Source organism: Mytilus californianus, unplaced genomic scaffold (assembly GCF_021869535.1).
Source record: "Mytilus californianus isolate M0D057914Y unplaced genomic scaffold, xbMytCali1.0.p SCAF_9, whole genome shotgun sequence".
Taxonomy (NCBI): Eukaryota; Metazoa; Mollusca; class Bivalvia; order Mytilida; family Mytilidae; genus Mytilus; species Mytilus californianus.
Genome location: NW_026262745.1, coordinates 47210868 through 47222047, shown reverse-complemented (window position 1 = coordinate 47222047; position 11180 = coordinate 47210868). Strand labels below are relative to the sequence as shown.

Genomic DNA, 11180 nt, shown 5'->3' with positions numbered 1-11180 from the left:
TTGTGGGTATAGGTTTTTAATGGAATCTGGCACTCCAAGCACTATGAATATATAGTGTCTTTTTTCTCCTGGTTTTTAATTTTAGTTGTAGTATTGGTGGATCAGGGTTATCATGGAAGGAGGCTTTAAAGTCACAAATGATAATATATATTTATGGTTTGTAATAGCTAGAGTAACGATACAAACACTTTTTTCTTTGTTTTGTGGAATATACGAATACGAATACGAAAGTTTTATTTTGATTCGGTTCACATATAACAATACAAACATAAGCTCTTAAGAGCTTTTTACCGAATATAAGGTAACACAAACACAACATTAAAACACACAACATGCAGACAGGATATATAACAGCACAGTCATATCGAAATACATGCAAAGCACTTTTAAAATACATATCTAAAGCCAAAGCTGAAGCACAACTAAAAATTAAGCACAACTAAAATTAAGCACAAATAAAATATAGCACACATGCAAAAATTTAAGGCATAATAACATGTTAGATCAACTTCTAAAATATGATAAAGCTTATCTACAAGCAGAACAACAACATTTTGAACCATTCCAAGACTGTATAAGGCTCTTAAATTGAGAAAAACTGTTTTCAGTCCTGAAATGGTCAGGTAGGCTGTTCCACAGAGTAGCAGCTGCAAATTTAAAACTTTTCTTACCAAACTGTGTAGTTTTTACATGTGGTATATCCAGTATATTACTATATCTGAAAGAATATTTACAATCTTTTACATTTAATAAATCATGTAAACAGACAGGTGCTAATTTATTGACTATATTAAAAGTTTCAATTGCCATAGATCTTTGTCTTTTAATATGCAGTGAAGGCATCTTAGCCTTTTCAAGCAACTGTTGATATGAGCTTGAATGGTCTTCGTACACAAACCTTAGTGCTCTTTCTTGCACTTTTTCTAATTTTTTTGAATTTTTCTCGGTACAAAAATGCAATGCCAAAGGGCAGAAATTGAAGTTTGACAAAATAAATGTATAAAAAATAGTAAGCTTACTTAGCTTGTTCAGATAAGCTCCCAAACGTTTCAAAATATTTAGTTGCTGAGATGCCTTCCTGCATATTTTACCAATATGAATATCAAAATTTAGCTGATAATCTATGTCAATGCCAAGTAATTTGACAGTTGACTCACACGAAAGATCAGCACTTTGGATACGTATAGATGGATTTTTGTTATATGTCTTTTTCCCAACTGCTAAGACCTGAAATTTGTCGGGGTTTGCCTGCATTTTATTTATTTTGAACCACTCAATAAGTTTTAGTGATTCAGATTCCAAAGTAGAAATCAAAACATCATAATCAGGACTACAGTAAGATAAAGTATTGTCATCTGCATAATTATACAAAGTTCCATTTTTTATAAATAAGAATATATCATTGATAAAAACATTGAATAGTAGGGGGCCCAGGATAGAACCCTGGGGAACCCCTTTATGAATGTCAGCCCTACTGCTAAGAATTCTATTTATTTTAATTTGTTGTTTCCTGTTTGTCAAATAAGATTTAAGTAGTGAAATAGAATGAACAGAGACACCATATGCTGATAATTTATCAAGCAGAATTTCATGTGGTAGGCAATCAAAAGCCTTTGAAAGGTCCATTAAAACAGCAGCTATATACTGGTTTTTATCTAATGCTGCACGTTGATCTTCTAGCAGTCGTAACAGTGTGGTCTGACACCCATGGCCACGTCTAAAAGCACACAGATAGGGATGAAAAATAATTTCAAAAAAATCACCAAGTTGAATTTCAAAAACCTTTTCATAAATTTTAGAAAAAATTGGTAGAACGCTGACAGGCCTATAATTGGCTTTGTCAAGTTGGTTGTTTTTCTTGTGCAGTGGTGTTACTTGAGCCTGCTTGAGTCTATCAGGAAAAAACTCCAGTTTCTACAGATAGATTTATAAGTGTTGTTAACTGTGGCACAATTATCGGTTTACAATGTTTCACTACTTTTGCTGGTATGCCATCTACTCCAGTAGCTTTTTTAATGTTAATTTTGTTAATAATTTTTGCTACTTTTTCTGTTGTTGTTTTCTGAAAATCAAATTTTGTGTTAGTGCAGTTTTGATCTTTTATTTGCAAGATACTGGCATGAGTTGGTGGGTCGTATATCACGTCACTACCAATCTTGTTTGCAACTGTCGAGAAAAATGTGTTAAAGTGTTCTGAAACATCTTTGGTGTTGTTTATGATTTTGCTGTTTTCACATAAAACAATTTTTTGTTCCCCTGAGTGCCATTTTTTTTTAGAAAAACGGCTTTATAGTTGTCCAAAAGTTACTGTTTTTTTGCCCCACCTGAACAACGTTCTAAAAAATAATTTTTCATTGATACTTTTTTAAGTTTTGTAACAAGGTTTCGCTGTTTTCTATATTTTTCCCATGTTTTTGAATCTTTATGCTCTGTAAATTGTGTGTACAGCATGTGTTTGCGATATAACGCTTTTCTAAGTTCACTATTCATGCACGGTAATGGTTGTTTTCTTGGTTGTCTTGTTTTGATCGGTGCATGTTTGTTTAGAATATTTGTGAATGTATCTTCAAATTCATTGTATGCCTGGTTTAACTGTTCAGAATTTGTGACATTTTCTGTAAGTGGCATTTTTATTTGGTTTTGATCTGTGTTAAATTTATTTATATCAAAATTTTTATAACTTCTGTATGATATTTTTTGCTGTTTTGGGGCATGAACTTTGCCCTTGATTGTAACTGATATAAGATTATGACAATCACTAATACCTGTAGATAAATTGTGGGTGTTATAACACATATTTTCCTTGTTTGTGAGTATAACATCAACAAGTGAGGATTTAGACCCTTTCATAAAACAAGTTGGTTTTGATATTAATTGTGACAAGTTGAAGATATCACATATGTCATTTATAGATTGACATTTTTTACTATTTAACATGTCAAAATTTAGATCACCAAGTAATAAAATATTATCATAGTTAATTATACATTTGTCTATTGTTTTTGTAAAGTTATCTGAAAAGTTGTTGTCAGGTACTGATAGGGGTTTATAAATACCCATCATCAGCCATTTGATGTTATTTAAGTGAACCTCTAAACTAATGTTCTCTAAACTATCAGATTCTTTGTCAGCTCTACGACTAGATGGAAAGTCAGAATTGATCAGTAACATGATGCCACCACCTTGTTTGTTTCTATCACGTCGATGAAGTTTGTAGCCATCTACTTTGAACAAGTTATCATTAAACGATTGGTCAATTGTCGTTTCTGCAACTATAAGGAGATCTACGATTTTATCATATAATAGTTCTTTAATCTCATCGAACTTATACCTTATGCTGTTTATATTCATATATGCTACCACGAAGTTACTTGGGTGTTTTTTCCTGGACTCAATTAGACTCTGATAGACCGACTCTGCATGTTGATTGTTTACATCAGAACTTGTATTATTCAATGAAGGGGGATAATCGTTTGTGGGTGCGTTTGACTTTATATTTACATCATCAAAATATGAATCATTAAAATTCGGAATATGAATGTTTACTCTTTATGACAATGCAAGTAGTTTTAACATGCATACTGTGTCTTGACAGTTATGTAATAGTTTGCAAGGTTATAATCAAGTTGATAAGAAAAACGTATTTATATTTACTTTTGAGGATTACTGCTTGACAAAATGGACTACCAGTGGCAGATCTAGAAATTTTCATAAGAGGGGGCCCGCTCCAGTCATTCTGCAGTGATTCACTACATGTATATGATCAACCAAAGTTTTCCCACAAAAAGAGGGGGGGTCCCCTAAAAAAACTCTCTAAATCCGCCTCTGACTACAATAGTTGCCCGTTCAGATATGAGAATATTACATCTTATGTATAGAAGTCTTCTAAAATATTATCTAGTATTAAAAATAGGAAAAAACAACCAGTTGAATACAAAATTATATAAGAAGTTACCTTAAGGATATTAACCGTCTTTGAACATACCAAAACACATATATTGCAATTTATTTTTGATAATCATACTTTTAGCAATCCATGTTTTATACATTGTCAAGTTAGAAATATATCGAAATAACTGTTGTCAAGCTGTAAATCTACAATATTGGGTAGTGTGTAGTTAAACTATCATGACAAATCAACTTGATGAAGCTATACTAAATAATATCTAAACACAAACAATGAAAAACGTTTTGAGGGCCAAACTCTAGCTGAAAATTTTGAAATAAGACAACTCTGTCACATGTATGCTAAACTATGAGATGTTTAGTTTATTTGGTTTTTTTTTTGGAAAAGGGTGGGGGGGAATAGTAAGTTTATTTTGCTTCTTTTGGTTAATAGTGATCTGATATATGAATGTGTATTGCCATGTTTTATGAACATGTAGTATGAATGACTTCTCTAATGCAAATTTTATAGAATAAATAATCAAAACAACAACTTATGCATCTTTATTAGCAACATATACAGTTAAAAAAAGAATGTGAACTCGTGATACACACAGAAACGTAGACAAAAGAAATGAGGAGTGCCTTTTCCTATCATAAAAAAGTGCCCTGCCCTTCACTGGCACCCTGTCCCTTTCTATTTCTAGCTGGAGCACTGGAAGTGATGAATATCTCATCTGGCTTTTGTCTTAGAAGAAGCAATTAGTTTTGAAGGTACAGATTAAGTGTTGTTATTACTAATTTCCAGATGTAGTATTACTGTAAGATGTTTTGTGGTAATGGATTTGGAATGAAATATTAATTGCGATTAATTTTCTAGAACATGTTGTCAGCTGGCTTCTTATGTTTTTTAATATTTTGTTGTGGTTTGTAATCTTGCAAGTTTTTTTGTAAGTTCTATAGATGAGAGCTTCATATTGGTATTAGCATTCAGTGCTTTATATTTTGTTGCATGTGTAAGCATATGCTTTTGTTAGTTGGAATATTTATATTTTCATTTCTGATGGCAACCAGTTCATGTAATACATATAGTCAGGATTATAAGTAAGCGATATAGTTGTTTTATTTGTTTTTGTTTATTGTCATGATTGATGTGGACTATATAGTTTGCTGTTTGGTGTGAATCAAGGCTTCATGTTGAAGACCGTACTTCAACCTATAATGGTTTACTTTTACAAATTGTGACTTGGATGGAGAGTTGTCTTTGGTACTGATATATATGACATTCTGTTATATCTATTGACAAGATTGAGAACACATTTTTTGGTAGTAAAACATATTTAATTCTATAATATCATATATAACGATTTATCGGTAATTTGTGCATTTTTCCTTTGATGTGTACTCTCTGATAATGTCAGTATTAGTTAACTGGTCGTGATATATAAATTATTAGGTTAGTTCGCAATTGACATGCACGGGTGCGCTGTGTCAGGATCTTCTTTCCCCTTTCATTCACAAAATCATGCATGATTTTTTTTGCAGAATCGCAAGAGTGTTTTGGTGAATGAAACGGTTCACTTCTCATATTGTTTGAAAGTTTCAGTAAAGTTAGTTTTGCCTTTTTGACAGATTGAGTGAAAATTCGAACAGAATATGAATGAAAAACCCAATTAACTTTTAAAAAATGCACTATTATTAATAGCTTTCCTTGCTTATTCACAAGGATGTATAAATATATCATCCATGCTATTCCGATCTGAGTTTTTATTCATACATAGTCTGGTGCTGTAGTCTTCTTTTTCTGTTTCTTGAGAAGTATTTGTTTTACCTGTTCAGTCACTATAAAGTGTTACAATTAATATTTAGACGCAACACAGAATAGTGACCAAAAAGGTACTGCTATCATATCAGAGGAGCTAGAAAAAAATGAAATTTACACATTTTCAACATTTTTGTGGGACCATGAAGATGTGGTTTCATTGTCAGTATATAGACAGATATTCATAGACCAAAGAACAAATAAGCAACAAATTCAAAAGTAGATGTAGGATGAATTATGGAAAGAAGGGGTGCCCGGGGGCCCCAAACTTGACAAGGTTTGGTGTGGAACAAGTAAAATGTCTGCATTAACATTAAATGTAGGTTTTAAAAGGGGGTCCCGGTCGCCTATCCCAAAATCCGTTTCTGAAATTAAAGGTAACCGCATATTTCTGGGCGCGGTTGAAAAATAAATGAACATGACTTTGAAAAAGCAAGAATATTAAGGTAAATGAAATAGACCAAATTTGTGTGACATCTATTAAAATGTTTGAAATAATTATGAAGTTGACAAGAAATGAACTTGTTCAGATAATATACAGTCAGCCTATAGACTTGTTGCCACCTGAAGAGTCAGCTTACACAGAGCTTTCCTAAAATGATTTATAATGTGATCATTTTCATGATGAATGCTGAGCAAACATAGATTACGCCGTTGGTTTTCTCGTTTGAATTGTTTTACATTGTTATTTCGGGGACTTTTAATAGCTGACTATGCGGTATGGGATTTGCTCATTGTTGAAGGCCGTAAGGTGACCTATAGTTGTTTATTTCTGTGTCATTTTGGTCTTTTTTGGAGAGTTGTCTCATTGTCTATCATACCACATCTTCTTTTTATATGTATAATGACAAATGTTATGTTATCCACCCAACTAAATAAAATATATAACTTCTCGTTGAACTTCTAAAACAACGATAAATCTGCTGATTCATATCGTATCATTCAATGCTGTCAGATGCTATGTGAAAAATAAAGAAATTTAACTTAATGTATGCTTCCATTATATTCGGCATTGTTATTCAGTTATGTCCAAAGCAGAACTTATGAAACGCATGCAATGATTTATTTTCAATAGATGCATTTGAAAAATTTATTTTCTGCACTAGTTAAGGGACGTCTATGTTCATGATGTCATGTGATCATCTATATATATACGAATAATTTATTAGAGTTGATTTATTAAAGAGTGCTCTGTTCTATGGTCGGGTTGTTGTCTTTTTGACACATTCCCCATTTCCATTCTCAATTTTATTTGAATCCTACTTATTGCTATTTGTCTGCCATACGCCTAATTGCTATTTTTTCCATTCATGATAAGTTCTAAAATTACACAACTTTTTCATCCAGTTGAAACTATCTGGGGCCCTGTTCAAACAATGCACCATGCTTGATACTTTTTAATGAGACCTGTAAAAAACATCGTAAATATTTCAAACAAAATATCTTTTTGACTATAATTTGAGATTCGAAAAAGTGGATCATAATCTATCAAAGTTTCTTATTGATCGCTTTCTAAATTTTTCCATCCCTCAGCTCGTTATTGATGACCTTTGTTGATCGGAATGTTGACCCAAACAGGAAGTTGTCTAAATGACTGTTTTTTCCGGATTGGACTAAATAGCGATAAGGTTCACGTAAAATTTTGACGTCATAATACAAAATATCTGACGCCACAATGGAAAAGTGATTGTTGTATGATGTCAATGGTTGAAGCGAGACAGATTCTCAGGTCAGCTGGGACAGAATTCCATAAAGCAATTAGGTGTATGGTTATTATATATGGGTACTATATGTTCAGGAGGATGAATTCTAATATATATACGTAAAATACCTGTTCCGTTTTGGAATAACATCCTGGATCTGGATTTCCTTATCAACCACCATCATTGTTAACGCATCCAAGTCATAAACTAGAGCCTTTACATAGTCAGTTCCATCTGACAATATCACATATTACAAATATCTATACAAATACAGCCGATAGATTAAACTCAGCACCATTGTATATTGATGATTATACATATAGTATCAGCTCATTCAGATTTGAAAATGTTAGCAAAATAGCAGCACCATCTTAAAATGGGAAACCTTGATTATCTCGAGCATGTAAATCAAACAAATAGTAATTATCACCACGACGAAATATACTTATTGTAAGGGAGCTACCATTTGATTTTTATGGGGGCTAGGATGAAATATAAAAAAAAGGCAGGACAGGAGTTTTGAGTAAAAAAAAAGGCAGGATGACAATTTATGTACAAAAAGTCAGGGTAAACTATTAAAAAAAAAGGCAGGACCGAATAGAGAAAAAAATAAAAAGGCAGGACAGAGCTCGAGATTACAACTAAAAAAAAATGCAGGACAAAATTTTTGTTTACCCCACATGCGAACATCATTTGGGACCTCGCTGTGTTGCAAGTATCTTGGGTTTTCAGGAAATAAGATGCGATCATATTAATTCAAATTGCTCATATCTGCCTTCAATTATAATTTCATCTATAGTCGTAGACGTCCAGCTAGAGGGGTCATTAAACAAACTATAGTGCACTGAAACCCTTGCTCCTAACTAAACCGTGATGCTTGGCGTTTGATTCCTTGCACACACGCAACCATATTACTCATCTTGTTTGTTTTCTATTCTTCTAATCAGTTGTTTATCGGCAATTGTCTGTTTTGTTTACATCAGAAATCAATGAAGCGGTGAATGCGCGGGAAACGAAAGGACATCTTCGTATCAATACGGTAAATTCCGTGATTTGAATATTTTCTAATCAATATGTTCAAGCAATGAAAAATATGAGGATAATATTTTTATTCGTAGAGCACACGTTTTGTGTATTTACTATCTAAAATTATAGGTTATGAAGAAATATAGCAAAATATATTTTAATACGTACTATAAAGTGAAGATTAGATGTATTATTGTTTTGTTTTTGGAAGAACATTAATAATCCATACATATACACCTTTGTACCAAAACTGCAAAAAAATGTCAAGATAACATAAATTTCATCATCACAGAATGATATTGTTTGCTCAAATTGACAGGGCTTCGTGAACTAAATTTGGCTTAAATTATGATAGCAATTGAACACTTCATTACAGTTTCTACCGATGACCTACTATCATGATTTTTATCCGACCCCACTTACGGACGCGTTGACATATAATGCATACAACTCAATAATAGCCAATCAGACGTTAAGATATCCTTCACTTCCCCCCAAAAAATAAAGAACACAGAAAAAGAAGACCCCCCCCCCCCCAAAGATCCTGACTTCAACTTTAACGCTGCCGGGATATTTTGAGACAAAGTGCATGTATTAGTAGTCGGCCGAAACCACTAAGCGTTTTGCATCCGTACGTTTTTTTCGGGATACTGACTGCATATTAAATTATCAATGTACTAGTTAATGTTCTCGAGGGATGACCCTGTTACGTGTCAGCAACCTCCTCGACACGGTTCATTTTACGACGGCTCATTTTTGTCTTAAGAATAAGCATAATTGATAAGTTTCTTTCCCCTGGATTTCTCGATCGCACTTGTAAATAGCACATTGGTCTCAATGTCACGGAATAGAAGTTCTTCATAATATAAGTTCCAAATGGAGTATTCTGAAATATTATTTCCACTGGAATAAATATTACAGTAAATGTTCCTAACGGAATAAATGGTATAGAATATTTGTTCCAACAGGAACAGATATTATGACATTGTTTATAACAAAGTTTCCATTGGAACTTCTGTTAGGCGGAACAAATATACGTTGACACCAAGACATTGGTACACTATACGTTACAACACTTGCCGTCAGTACTCAAAATTGGAAAAATATTAAATAAGGTATAGAAAATTAATGCACACACACTATTATCAATCACAGACATGATGTTTTTCTCAATTTGCCTAAATCGTTATTCCGCAATACAACGAGGGTGATGAAAACCCACCACTTTGAACACAGGCACCGGCATGCTGTGAATTTGAAAGTTTCCCAAATGAGTGACTATCCATTACTTTTCTAGTGTAAAGTTTTATATGATACACATTTGATTTGAAATGGCATATCAAAGACAACTATAAACCTATACCATATGCTGATCCAGGTGGGGGAAGGGGGTCCCAGGCCCCCCTTTCTTGGGAAAAATTTGGTTGATTATATAGGGAATCACTGAAGCATGACTGGAGCGGGCCCTCCCTTATGAAAAGTTGGAAAAATCAATTTTACAAAAATACTTACGACTAAGATTGATTATAACTATACTTGATTCGGTTTTACAAAAAAAAAACTTACAAGTAATCGTAAGTATACTGTATTGTACATGACTTAATTACTATCAATATTATTTGTAAGTTTTTTTGTGAAACTGACTTCTGAATTGTTTTTCAATGCTTATGGTACATCTAAGTCCTAAGCTTTTTTTAAAACCACATCCAGGGTATAATGTCTGCTCGCCCATCGAATCCGTTTGCCCCATTTTTATCAAAATTGAAATATATTGATATTAATAGTTTATAGGTTAAATAATTTATTCATACATTTTTAATTGACTGACTAGAATTATTGAGGAATTTAAACCATTCCTATTTTTAAAAAGTGACAAAAATAAAATTTATATATAACAGGGTGATACAAATGAGAAAAACTAAAGAAATTGTTTTCAATTAAGATAAATACATGCAGTTGATGATTATTTTCAGTTGTTTTTTAAAGCAGAGGCGGATTTAGTGGGGGGTGGGGTGGGGGACAGAGTTCGGGCCCCCTTTTCTGGAAAAATTTTGGTTGATTATATAGGGAATCATTGAAGCATGACAGGAGCAGGCCCCCTCTTAGGCAGTCAGTGGGCCCCCACTTATGAAAATTTTTGGATCCGCCACTGTAAAATGGTCTTCAGTTGTATTATATTAAAAACTTTATACCTGTATTCTATAGTGCAAATCAAAGGAAAATAATGTAAATTATCTGGTAGTAGCAATACAATATAAATATTGAGCAAAAATTCTACAAACTTTACCATACTCTATTCAAAAATAAACATTATACATCAAGATAACAAAATAAAATTTAAAATCAGGGCGAATGTACCAGACCCAGGGCAAACAGATATTAACTTATTCAGGCTAACAAGTAATTAAGGTTGAATGTGAATCAGGGCGAACAGACCTGGATCCAAACTCCAGTAGGGTAACTCCTACAGGTCAAAAGGTCATGTTTATTAATTTCGTCAGGTCACCAGTACCTCACTAATCAAAATGAAACAACATGTTGCAGACAATTTACATCTTTACTTTCAACATAATTTTGGTTTTGGTTATGAATATCTTTCTTCTACATTTTTGGATAAATACTAATAATCCGGCAAATTCCAAGTTGAACCTTCTTCACTAGGCCTATCCCCACCAGAGACCAAATGATGCACAAGTTAGGTATAGGTAACGATATGAATGCAACAATGAGCAAAAGCCATACCA

At 33.0% G+C, this 11180-nt stretch overlaps 1 long non-coding RNA gene across 1 annotated transcript; it reads right to left on the bottom strand.

The window, feature by feature from the left end:
* Positions 1-221: 221 nt before the first annotated feature.
* On the bottom strand, positions 222-3433 carry LOC127714256 (uncharacterized). Its single transcript, XR_007987663.1, has 2 exons — positions 3332-3433; positions 222-718 (listed from the first exon to the last, which is right to left on the bottom strand). It is a non-coding gene; the product is annotated as an uncharacterized LOC127714256 (long non-coding RNA).
* Positions 3434-11180: the final 7747 nt, after the last annotated feature.